Raw genomic sequence first — 10,788 nt, 5'->3', positions numbered from 1 at the left:
AGGCAAGATTTTAACAGTGGTGGGTTGACACAGTGGAGCATCCATTCTCCATGAATCAGTGTGTCCCATGTTAGTTCCTAGGTTAACAGCTGCTCTTGGCTAGCTCACATGACCCAGCATGATCTTGGAATGCTCCTTGGTGAGGTACTGCAGAGTCATGTGCACAAACACCTACCCATTTAAGCTGTCAATGAATACAAAGCATCATTTTAAACCATTTAAGTAGAATAAATAAAAAATATTGCATTTCTATTGGCCTGCTTTGCTTCCTAAGCTGCCTTGGAGTGCTGTTCTTGACAAAGAAGACAGGACAGTTAATTAGTGGCTACTCCAAGCTCTTTAGACTTCAGCACTTCCCGCTCTTCAGGTCTCAGAAATTTTTTTGCAGCAATAATGGTATTCTTCATTAGCATCGCCACTGTCATGGAACCAACACCCTCAGGAACTGGAGTGATATAACCAGCTTTTTTTCTTTACTCCTTCAAAATTCACATCTCCAACCAACTTGGATTTAGTAGTTATGGGATCTTGAACTCTATTTATTCCCCCATCTATGACTGTTGCTCCTTCCTTGATCATATCTACTGTGATCAGATTTGGAACGCCTGCAGCAGATACTACAATATCTGCAAGAAGTGTATATTTCTTCAACTGCTCTTTGGGAGTGTATCAGTGGCATATCGTAACAGTGGCATCACCTCCAGGACTTTCATGTGCCTCATCTGTGTGCAGTAACATTGCAATAGGCATCCCAACATTTTTGACCTTCCAGCCACAACCACATTCTTCCCTAGGGTTGGAATACCAGTTCACTTAATTATTTCCCACACACCCCATGGGGTAGCCGGTAATATGGAATACTTGTCCAAACACATTCAACCTACTTTGATCACATGAAAGCCATCAACATCCTTGTCTGGAGAAACAGTATTACAGATCTTTCTCTCATCAATGTGCTCTGGGAGAGGCAGCTGAACAAGGAGGCCATCTACATTATCATCATTATTCAGCTTATTAATTAAATTCAATAATTCTTCCTCTGAAATTGTTGCTGGTTTCACAATTGTCTCACTGTTGATTCCCACGGCTGCAGCTGCTCTGGTTTTGTTGAGGACATAGGAGTGACTTGCAGGATTCTCTCCCACCAGAATCATGCTCAGGTAGGGTAGTTTGTTGCCAAAGGCCACCCACTCTTCCACCTTCTGCTGCACTTCCTGCTTGATCTGCTGGGCCAGTTTCCTTCCAGATATGACCACAGCTTCATGTCAAACCGCCGCAAAAAGGAAGGGATGATGGCGGAGAGAACAGCTCTGTGCGGGCCGGAACAGCTGAGTGGCCAACACGGATATGAAGGAACTTGCAGCCACAGCCCCTGCCGGTGCCAGCACCGGGAGGCTAGATTATGGGTTTTAAGAGGAGTTCCTAAGAAAGTGAAAGTTTGGCTCTTCCCAGTACCCTAGTTTTGAGTTCAAAATTTAAACTCCATGTTGTGGAAATGCAGAACCAATAATTAACAGTTTCCAGGTTTGTGTTACATACCCGTGAAGAGTTAAAATGATGTAAAATTTATTATTTAGGAGGAATATTACCACAACCCAGATCACAGGACTTCCCACAGGAATACCTCATTGTAGATCAACTCGTAATTCAAAGTTATAAAACACGTAAGCAAATTATTAACATGAGGAATTGTCAGCAAACACAACAGTAAGCAGATTTATATGCTACTCAGAATTTCATATAATTAAAGGTATAAAATAAGGATTTCAAATTAAAAAAAGAACAAGATACTAATGAAAAGATGGCAAAGAAATGTCTAAAATGAAAAATATGTCAATTGAAATAAAAATCTCAGTGGGCAGAATAAACTTCAGATTAGACACAACTTTCTAATATCAGAATGAAAAATATGAACATTGAAATAATAATAATACCTTAGTGGACAGATTGAACCTGACTTGAGAAACCATTAGAGAGGGAAAGAGAAAACACCTGAGGAAATTACCAAGGGACAGCACAAATAGATGAAAGAAGGAAAGTGCTAGGGAAGGGCTAAGAGGTATGTAGAATAGAACATAAAAGCATCCTTCTAAAAAGGGTATCAGGAAAAGGAACACAAAGAATGAGGAAGAGGAAATATTTGAAGAGGTAATGGCTGAGCTTATTCAAGAAATAATAAAACTCATGTATCCTCAGATTGAAGACACACATCAAAGTTTTAGCAGAACACATAAGAAATCCACATTTAAACAAAACAGTGAAACTGTAGAGCATTCAAGACAAAGAGATCTCAGAAGCAGTAAGAGAGAAAATAGATTATTCCTAAAGGAATGAAACTAGAAGCAAAATTTTGGAAACAGACTGAAAGAGAGAGTGGAGTAGTATCCTGTAAGTGCTCAGAGAAAATAACTATTAACATAGAATGCACATTCAAAATTGCATGCTGATAAAGACATACTGGCTGGGCACTGCCTGTGGCTCAGTGAGTAGGGTACCAGCCCCATATTCTGGGGATGGTGGGTTCCAACCCGGCCCCAGCCAAACTGCAACAACAAAAAAAAATAGCTAGACATTGTGCCAGGCGCCTGTAGTCCCAGCTACTCAGGAGGCTGAGGTAAGAGAATTGCCTAAACCCAAGAGCTGGAGGGTGCTGTGAGCTGTGAGGCCGCAGTACTCTATGGAGGGCGACAAAGTGAGACTCTGTCTCAAAAAAAGACATGCTGGCCATGAAAGACTAAGGAGTAAACAAAGACTGACAGAATTAAACTCTAATAAATCCTCATTAAAACAATAAATAGGCCAGGCACTGTGGTTCATGCCAGTAATCCCTGTAATCCTAGCACTTAGGGAGGCTGAAGTGGGAAGACTGCTTGAGCTCAGGATTTCGAGATCAGTGTGAACAAGAGCAAGACCCTGTCTCTACAAAACAATAGAAAAATTACCCAGATGTGATGTGCTCAGGAGGCTGAGGTAGGAGGAGGATCATTTCAGCCCAAGAGTCTGAGCTTGCAGTTCTTTATGAGGTTTTTGTTCTCAGTCCTTATGCTAAACATTGTTATTGTCATTAAATTTAGCCTTTTTAATTCTGTGAAGGCAAAAGTGGAAACCTAATAAACACATGTATATGTAAGAAAAATAAATTAAAAAAGTGTTTTTTCATGAAAAAAAAAGCTGGGGAAGATATTCTAAGACTTCTAATTTTAATAGATCATTTTAGTCATTATGTGGAGAAGAGATTATCAAGTGAACATATGAAGATACAGATCCCTTTATTTTTCCTGGAATATAGTGGGATGTTTCCATCTTTAGAGTATTTCGTGTTTTGTATTTTTTTTTTTCACTTGAGATATAGTCTTACTCTGTTGCCCTGGGGTTGAGTGTCATGGCATCACCATAGCTCACAGTAACCTCAAACTCTTGGGCTCAAGTGAGCTTCTTGCCTCAGCCTCCTGGGTAGCTGGGACTATAGATGCCTGCCACAATGCCCAGCTAATTTTTCTATTTTTAGTAGAGATGAGGTGTCACTCTTGCTCAGGCTGGTCTCAAATTCCTGGGGTCAAGCAATACACCTTTCTTGACCTCCCAGAGTGCTAGGATTATAGGCATGAGCCACTGTACCTGGCCACAGTATTTCTTTTGAGATCCTGAATGTTTTCCTGTATTGGGCTTTTGGATAGTGCCTCTGATCCATTTACTGCTTTCTTTAGAAATTCTTTAATATTTGATCTATGCCACTTATTATTCTTTCTTTTTAAATTTTATTTTTTTTTTATTAAATCATAGCTGTGTACATTAATGCAATCATGGGGTACAGTGTGGTGCTTTCATATACAATTTGAAATATTTTCATCAATCTGGTTAACATAGCCTTTATGTCATTTTCTTAGTTATTGTGTTAAGATGTTCATATTCTACTTTTAGAAAGATTCACTTGTACCTTGTAAGATAAACCATAGAGGTGATGCCCCCCAATCACCCTTCCTTCACCCATCCACCCCACCACTCCCCTTCCCCATATTATTAGGCTATAATTAGGTTATAGCTTTCATATGAAAGCTATAAATTAGTTTCATAATAAGGCTGTGTACATTAGATACTTTTTCTTCCATTTTTGAGATACTTTGCTAAGAAGAACATTTTCCAGCTCCATCCATGTGAACATGAAGGAGATAAAGTCTCCATCTTTCTTTATGGCTGCATTATATTCCATGGTATACATATACCACAGTTTGTTGATCCATTCGCCGATTGATGAGCACTTGGGCTTCTTCCATGACCTAGCAATTAGGAATTGGGCTGCAATAAACATTCTGACACAAATATCTTTATTATAATGTGATTTTTGGTCTTCTGGATATATAGCTAATAAAGGAATTGCAGGATCAAATGGCAGGTCTATTTTTAGTTCTCTAAGTTTTCTCCAGACATCTTTCCAAAAGGAACATATTAGGTTGCATTCCTACCAGCAGTGTAGAAGTGTTCCCTTTTCTCTGCATCCATGTTTTGGGGTTTTGTGCTATAGGCTAATCTTACTTGAGTTAGGTAATATCTCCAAGTAGTTTTGATTTGCATTTCTCTGATGATTAAGGATGGTGATCATTTTTTTATATTTCTGTAGGCGATACACCTATCTTCTTTAGAGAAGTTTCTTTTCAAGTCTGTTGCCCAGCCTGAGATGGGATCATTTGATCTTTTATTGCTAATACAGTTGAGTTCTTTATGGATTCTGGTTATTAAACCTTTGTTAGAGACATAACCTGCAAATATCTTCTCCCATTCTGAGGGCTGTCTGCTTGCTTTACTTACTGTGTTCTTGGCTGTGCAGAAGTTTTAAGTTTGATAAGGTCCCAATACTGTATTTTTGATGTTGTTTTAATTGCCCAGGGTGTCCTCTTCATAAAATGTTCGCCTAGGCCGATTTCTTCAAGTGTTTTCTCTACACTTTCTTCTAGTATTTTTGTGGTTTCATGTCTTAAGTTTAAGTCTTTAATTCATTGAGAGTCTAACGTAGTTAATGGTGAAAGGTGTGGGTCCAGTTTCAGTCTTCTACAGGCTGCCAGCCAGTTTGTCAGGCACCATTTGTTAAATAGGGAATCTTTTCCCCACTCAATGTTTTTAATTGGCTTGTCAAAGATCAGGTACCAGTAAGTCATTGGATTCATCTGTTGGCTCTCTATTCTGTTCCATACATCTACCTTTCTATTTTTGTGCCAGTACCATGCTGTTTTGATCACTATGGATTTGTAGTATAGTCTGAGGTCTGGTAGCGTGATTCCTCCTGCTTTGTTTTTATTCCTGAGTAATGTCTTGGCTATTCGAGGTTTTTTCTGATTCCATATAAAATGAAGTATTATTTTTTCAAGATCTTTAAAATAGGACAGCGGAGCTTTAATGGGGATTGCATTAAAATTATATATTGCTTTGGGTAATATGGACATTTTAAGAATGTTGATTCTTCCCAGCCATGAGCATGGTATGTTTTCCCATTTGTTAACATTTTCAGCTATTTCTTTCCTTAGAGTTTCATAGTTCTCTTTAGAGAGATCTTTCACATCCTTTTTAAGGTAAACTCCTAAATATTTCATCTTCTTTGGCACTACTGTGAATGGAATAGAATCCTTGACTGCTTTTTCAGCTTGGCTGCTGTTGGTATATATAAAGGCTACAGATTTATGAGTGTTGATTTTGTAACCTGAGACGCTGCTGTATTCCTTGATCACTTCTAAGAGTTTTGTAGTCTATTCATTCTTTAACTATCAGAATTTTATTTCTTTTTCTCTATGTTCCTGGAATATTGTAATTTTTAATGCAAGGTACGTTTTTCTGTTTCCTGTTTCCAGTTCAGGTTATATTTTGGCCACTGGATGAAATTTTTATTATTGTATTGAATATTTGTTTTAAATCTCAGTTTATTACTTCCTTATTATCCTCTGTTTTGTCCTCTTGTACCTGGTTGAAATAACAAAACATCTCTTTAAAAATATTTTTGATCTCTATTGTTTTCTGTGAGTTTTCAGGACATTTACTCTATTCTCATGAACTACAGGTATTTATTACAGTGGTGGTCATGGGAGTTGTGAAGCTGGCTGGGGGTGTTGGTAGTGGTAATGGCGATGAGGATAATGATGATGTTAGATGAGTTGAGCGATAGCACTGAGAGTGATAGTGCAATAGAGAAAGGATAACAGTTTGGGGAATGAAAGTGAGGATGAGGATATGGATAGGCTGATGAAGGTGTGATGAAAATAACAGGGTGATAGTGGCAGTGAAAACGAGGGTGCCTTGGGTATGTGTTGAGTAGCTGGTGTACGCACTTGGGATAGAATTAGGCAAAAGTTAAAACAAGTTTCTTCATATGCCTCTGAGAGACACCGAGTCAGTTCTGCTCTTTCTGTTTAGCCATTAGTGTTGGGCCAGCTTCCTAATACGCCAAGGTTCTTAATAATGTTTCTTTCATTTTCTTAAGCACTGAACTTAACAAGCCTCCCAGGAATTCTCACTTCAAAGCAACTCAATTCTGGCTTAATTGGGTCAACAGTTGGGAAGACTCCTGGGGCTGAGGGACCCAGGAGTGGCCCCAATAACTGGGGAATAAACTTGGAGACTCATAATAAGTGGGGAGAGAGGAAGAGTAGAGACTTTCAAGACATTACCTTTAGCTTAATTGGGATTAGAAAAGCGCATCTCTCTGTACAAATTTGCTGTTATTATATTCTCCCAGGAAGTATCAGTCTGATGCAGAGAGATTCTGGGAACCATGATTATTCCAGCAAAGTGACATACACAATCCTAAGGCAGGTCCCTGAACTTGGGTGCTATAATGCCAGTGCCTGAGAAGATTTTTTCTTCCTGAGCTAGCTGTGACATGCAAGCCAGTTACAGAAGATTAGTGCTATTAGGAGCCTTAAAATTTGGTTTTGCTAGTTCTTCAGTGATGGTTCAAAGACCAGTGACAGCTTGGCCACATCAGAAACTCCTGAAGTTTTAATTGCTATGATTTATAATTTCTTTTCTTTTTCTTTAATTACAAAAATAAACATTAATAAATTCATTATAAACATTCAAACAATACAGATATGTCCCCTTTCATCCTTTCTTCCATACCAATCTCCACAACAGAGGTTAAATCTGCTTCAACACTTAAAGAAAATATTTTAACATTACTTATATATGAACATGTAGAAATAGGATTTTTTTTTCTGTTTTGTAAGGTGGAGGACATAATAATATCATAACATAACATATACATAATACAAATGATATGCTGTTTTCACTGCTAGATCAAAAACATATACTAATTTTTATAGGAACTTCCAAAATTGCAATATTCACTTTGAACTCCCATCTAGAATCTATGAAGATCTTCCACACACTTTCTTTGAGGATTTTTATTGATCCATGCCTTAGATTTAGAACTTTTATCCATGTGAATCAATTTTAGGTAGTGGAGAAAGGTGCGGGCTCAGTTTCAGTCTTTTACATGTGGTTATCTAGTTCTCCCAGAACCATTTATTGAATAGGGATTCTTCCCCCCAGTGAATGTTCCTGTTTGGTTTATCAAAGATCACCTGGCTATAAGATTTTAGTTTCATCTCATGGTGTTCTATTTGATTCCAGCTGTTTATATCTCTATTTTTGTACCAATATCATGCTTTTTAAAAAAAATTAAAAGATAGTTGCATACTTTAATCAATTGTGGAGTACAGTGTGGTGTTTTCATATACAATTTGAAATATTTTCATCAATCTGGTTAACATAGCCTTTGTGGACTGCAGGGGGCAGAGCCAAGATGGTGGACTGCAGCCAGCTTTTTACAGAAGCTCTGGTCCAGAAGGAGACTGAAAGGACAGAAGTTTAGCAAACTAGCTGATGGTTTGGAGCAGAGACAAGAGAGAAGATTGAAGAGCACCCTTCAACCTTCCTGAGGCAAGCTGTGACCCCCAAAATACAACCAAAAGGTACAAAATCCACCACTAAGCAGACGGGAGTCCCCTCCCCCACAACAAGGGCTCGCAGTTTACTCCATGCAAACAAGCAAGCAGAGTTCAAACTTCCTCCCACTCTATCCCACGGGAGAAATCCCCCAAAAACTGGATCTCCTACCCCTGCTGGTGTGCCACGGCACCCTCCGGCCAGGCATAAAACTGTAAAACTGTATAAATCTGTATATATTCCCCACCTGCAACATTGAACTCTGAGGAATCCCCACCCACCCACTCTGAGGTCTGGAGGTTTAATAAGTATGGAGTCCTGATTCTTGGGCATCTCCTTGAGAGAAGTGGAGGGGAAAAGGGCTGGTGTTGTTCTGTGCTGACTGTGGTGCAGGCGTGAGGAGAGAAGAATCAGCTCAGGGGACGCCAGTGCAGCAACAGTGGCATAGTGGCAGGCTGATGCTATTCCAGCCTCATCCCTTTGGGCAAGCAGAGGTTCTGGACAGCAGCCACAGGCAGGGCACACATAACTTTCTTGGGTGGAGTGCCAGCCCTCAAGGGGCTAATGCAGCTGAGACAAAGGCAGTGGGTGGGCAGAGGCTAGAATTGATACTTGAGTGTAAACGGCTATCTGTCTGCTGCCCAGAGCTGATGAAATTTAGCCAGACAGAAGCCTAATTTAAACACGCAAGGCCCCCCTGCCGAACTCAGATTTCTGGCTGATTTTGCCAGGTAAACCCCAGGAGCAGTGGCCTACTGGAGTGAATAGAGCCACAGACCTGGGGGATTACGAGTGACTGGGTGCAAGGTGGGGAAGGAGGTATTAACTTTCCCAGACTAACTCATGTGCCAGGTGGGTCCCCTTGCCCTCACAAGGCACTAGAGCAAGTTATATCTGAACTGCAAGCAGACCCCTCTTATCTAGCTCCCAGAGACATTTGAACTCTTCCACCTGAAACGGGTGCTGACTGGGACAACTGATTTGAACCCCTCAAACCTGGTAGACCACCCAAGGAGTATTCAAAGGGGCACCTCGGGTGTATGGTTGAAGGAAGGTTTGAACTATATAAAACTGTATATATTTCCAACCTGCAACATTGAACTCTGAGGAGTCCACACTAACTCACTCCGAGGTTTGGAGGTACAGAGTCCAGATTCTTGGGCATCTCCTTGAGAGAAGTGGAGGGGGAAAGGGCTGGTGCTGTTCTGTGCTGACTGTGGTGCGGATGTGAGGAGAGGAGAATCAGCTCAGGGGACACCAGTGAAGCAATGGTGGCATAGCGGCAGGCTGACGCTATTCCAGCCCCATCCCTTACGGCAAGCAGAGGTTCCAGACAGCAGCCACAGGCAGGGCACACATAACTTTCTTGGGTGGAGCACCAGCCCTCAGGGGGCTAACGAGGCTGAGACAAAGGCAGTGGGCGGGCAGAGGCTACAATTGACACCTGAGTGTAAAGCTGAATGCAACCTCTGATTTACAGAGAAATCTAGCCAGACAGAAGCCTAATTTAAACACACAAGGCCCCCCTGCTGAACTCAGATTTCTGGCTGATTTTGCCAGGTAAACCCCAGGAGCAGTGGCCTACTGGAGTGAATAGGGTCATGGACCTGGGGGATTACGAGTGACTGGGTGTAAGGTGGGGAAGGAGGTATTAAAATTCCCAGACAAACCCAGTTGCCGAGTGGGCCCTTTGCCCTCACGGAGCGAGGTGGGCCCCAAAACTGCTTGCTAGAGTCACACGCCTCATGGGCAGCAGGCTCCTGCTCTGGGCAGGCCCAGAACCACTCGCTAGTGTGACAGGCATCCTGCAGGCAGAGGCAGAGGAATCCTCCATTTCAGGTAGACCCAAAACAGCCTGCAAGAGACACACAAACCCCACAGGGGTCAGGGGAGGTGTTCCCCATTCCAGGCTCCGAAGATTGGTGGGCCTAGAACTGCTTGCTAGAGCCACATGTGCCCTGCAGGTGGTGGTGGAGGGGTCTACCAGTCTTGGAGGGTCCAGAACTATTTGCTAGAGCCACATACATCCCTCAGACAGAGGTGGAGGAGTTCCCCACTCTGGGCTCCTGCACTGGGAGGGCACAGATTGGCTTGCTAGCACCGCACGCATCCGAAGGGCGATGGTGAAGTAGTCCCCGGCTTCCCCCCAGCTACTCTGATAGGGCTGAACTAGGACTGATCTAGCCACTACAGTTCCCCTGTTCTACAGGTTGCCCCAGAGAGGCTGAATGAGGTTTAATCCAGCCACACACACTCCTGTGCCATTGCTGCTGTTCCACTGCACCCCGGCTGCACCAGCATCCGAGAACTGGGAGAAGACAACAGACACACTCTGCCTGTGTCTCTGAGCATCCAGAAGAAGCCACCAACTGAACAGTTCTGATACGGCCTCCAAACAAGGTCAGCTCAGCATGGGGCAGAATCAGCAGAAAAACTCTGGCAACTCAAATAACTGGAGTAGATCAACTCCTCCAAGGGAAAATGGGGAAGACACAATTGACCCCATCCACAAGTAAATGACTGGGATGTCAGAAATTGAGTTCAGAATGTGGATAGCAAATAAGATTAACAGACTGGAAGAAAGGAAGGAATTAGGAGCTCAAGAAATTATTCAAAAGATTTCTCAAGAAATTATTCAAAAGATATCTCAAGAACTCAAAGATATCAAAGATAAAATGATCAAAGATTTTAAAATACTGAGACAAGAGGTTGCAGTCCTCAAGGATCTGAAAGACACAGTGGAATCCCTCCGTAACAGAGTGCAACAGGCAGAAGAAAGGATCTCTGATACTGAAGACAAAGCTTTTGAAGAAGCCCAGGAGGCAAAGATCAAAAGAAATGGAGAGCAAAAACAGA

At 41.7% G+C, this 10,788-nt stretch overlaps 1 pseudogene; it reads right to left on the bottom strand.

The window, feature by feature from the left end:
* Positions 1-248: 248 nt before the first annotated feature.
* LOC100955946 overlaps positions 249-10,788 on the bottom strand; it is a 54,787-nt pseudogene continuing 44,247 nt past the window's right edge.

The sequence above is a fragment of the Otolemur garnettii genome, unplaced genomic scaffold (genome assembly GCF_000181295.1).
Source record: "Otolemur garnettii isolate 467f Iridium unplaced genomic scaffold, OtoGar3 scaffold00296, whole genome shotgun sequence".
Lineage (NCBI taxonomy): Eukaryota > Metazoa > Chordata > Mammalia > Primates > Galagidae > Otolemur > Otolemur garnettii.
The sequence above is the reverse complement of the archived record's forward strand: the minus strand, read 5'-3'. Positions and strand labels throughout refer to the sequence as shown.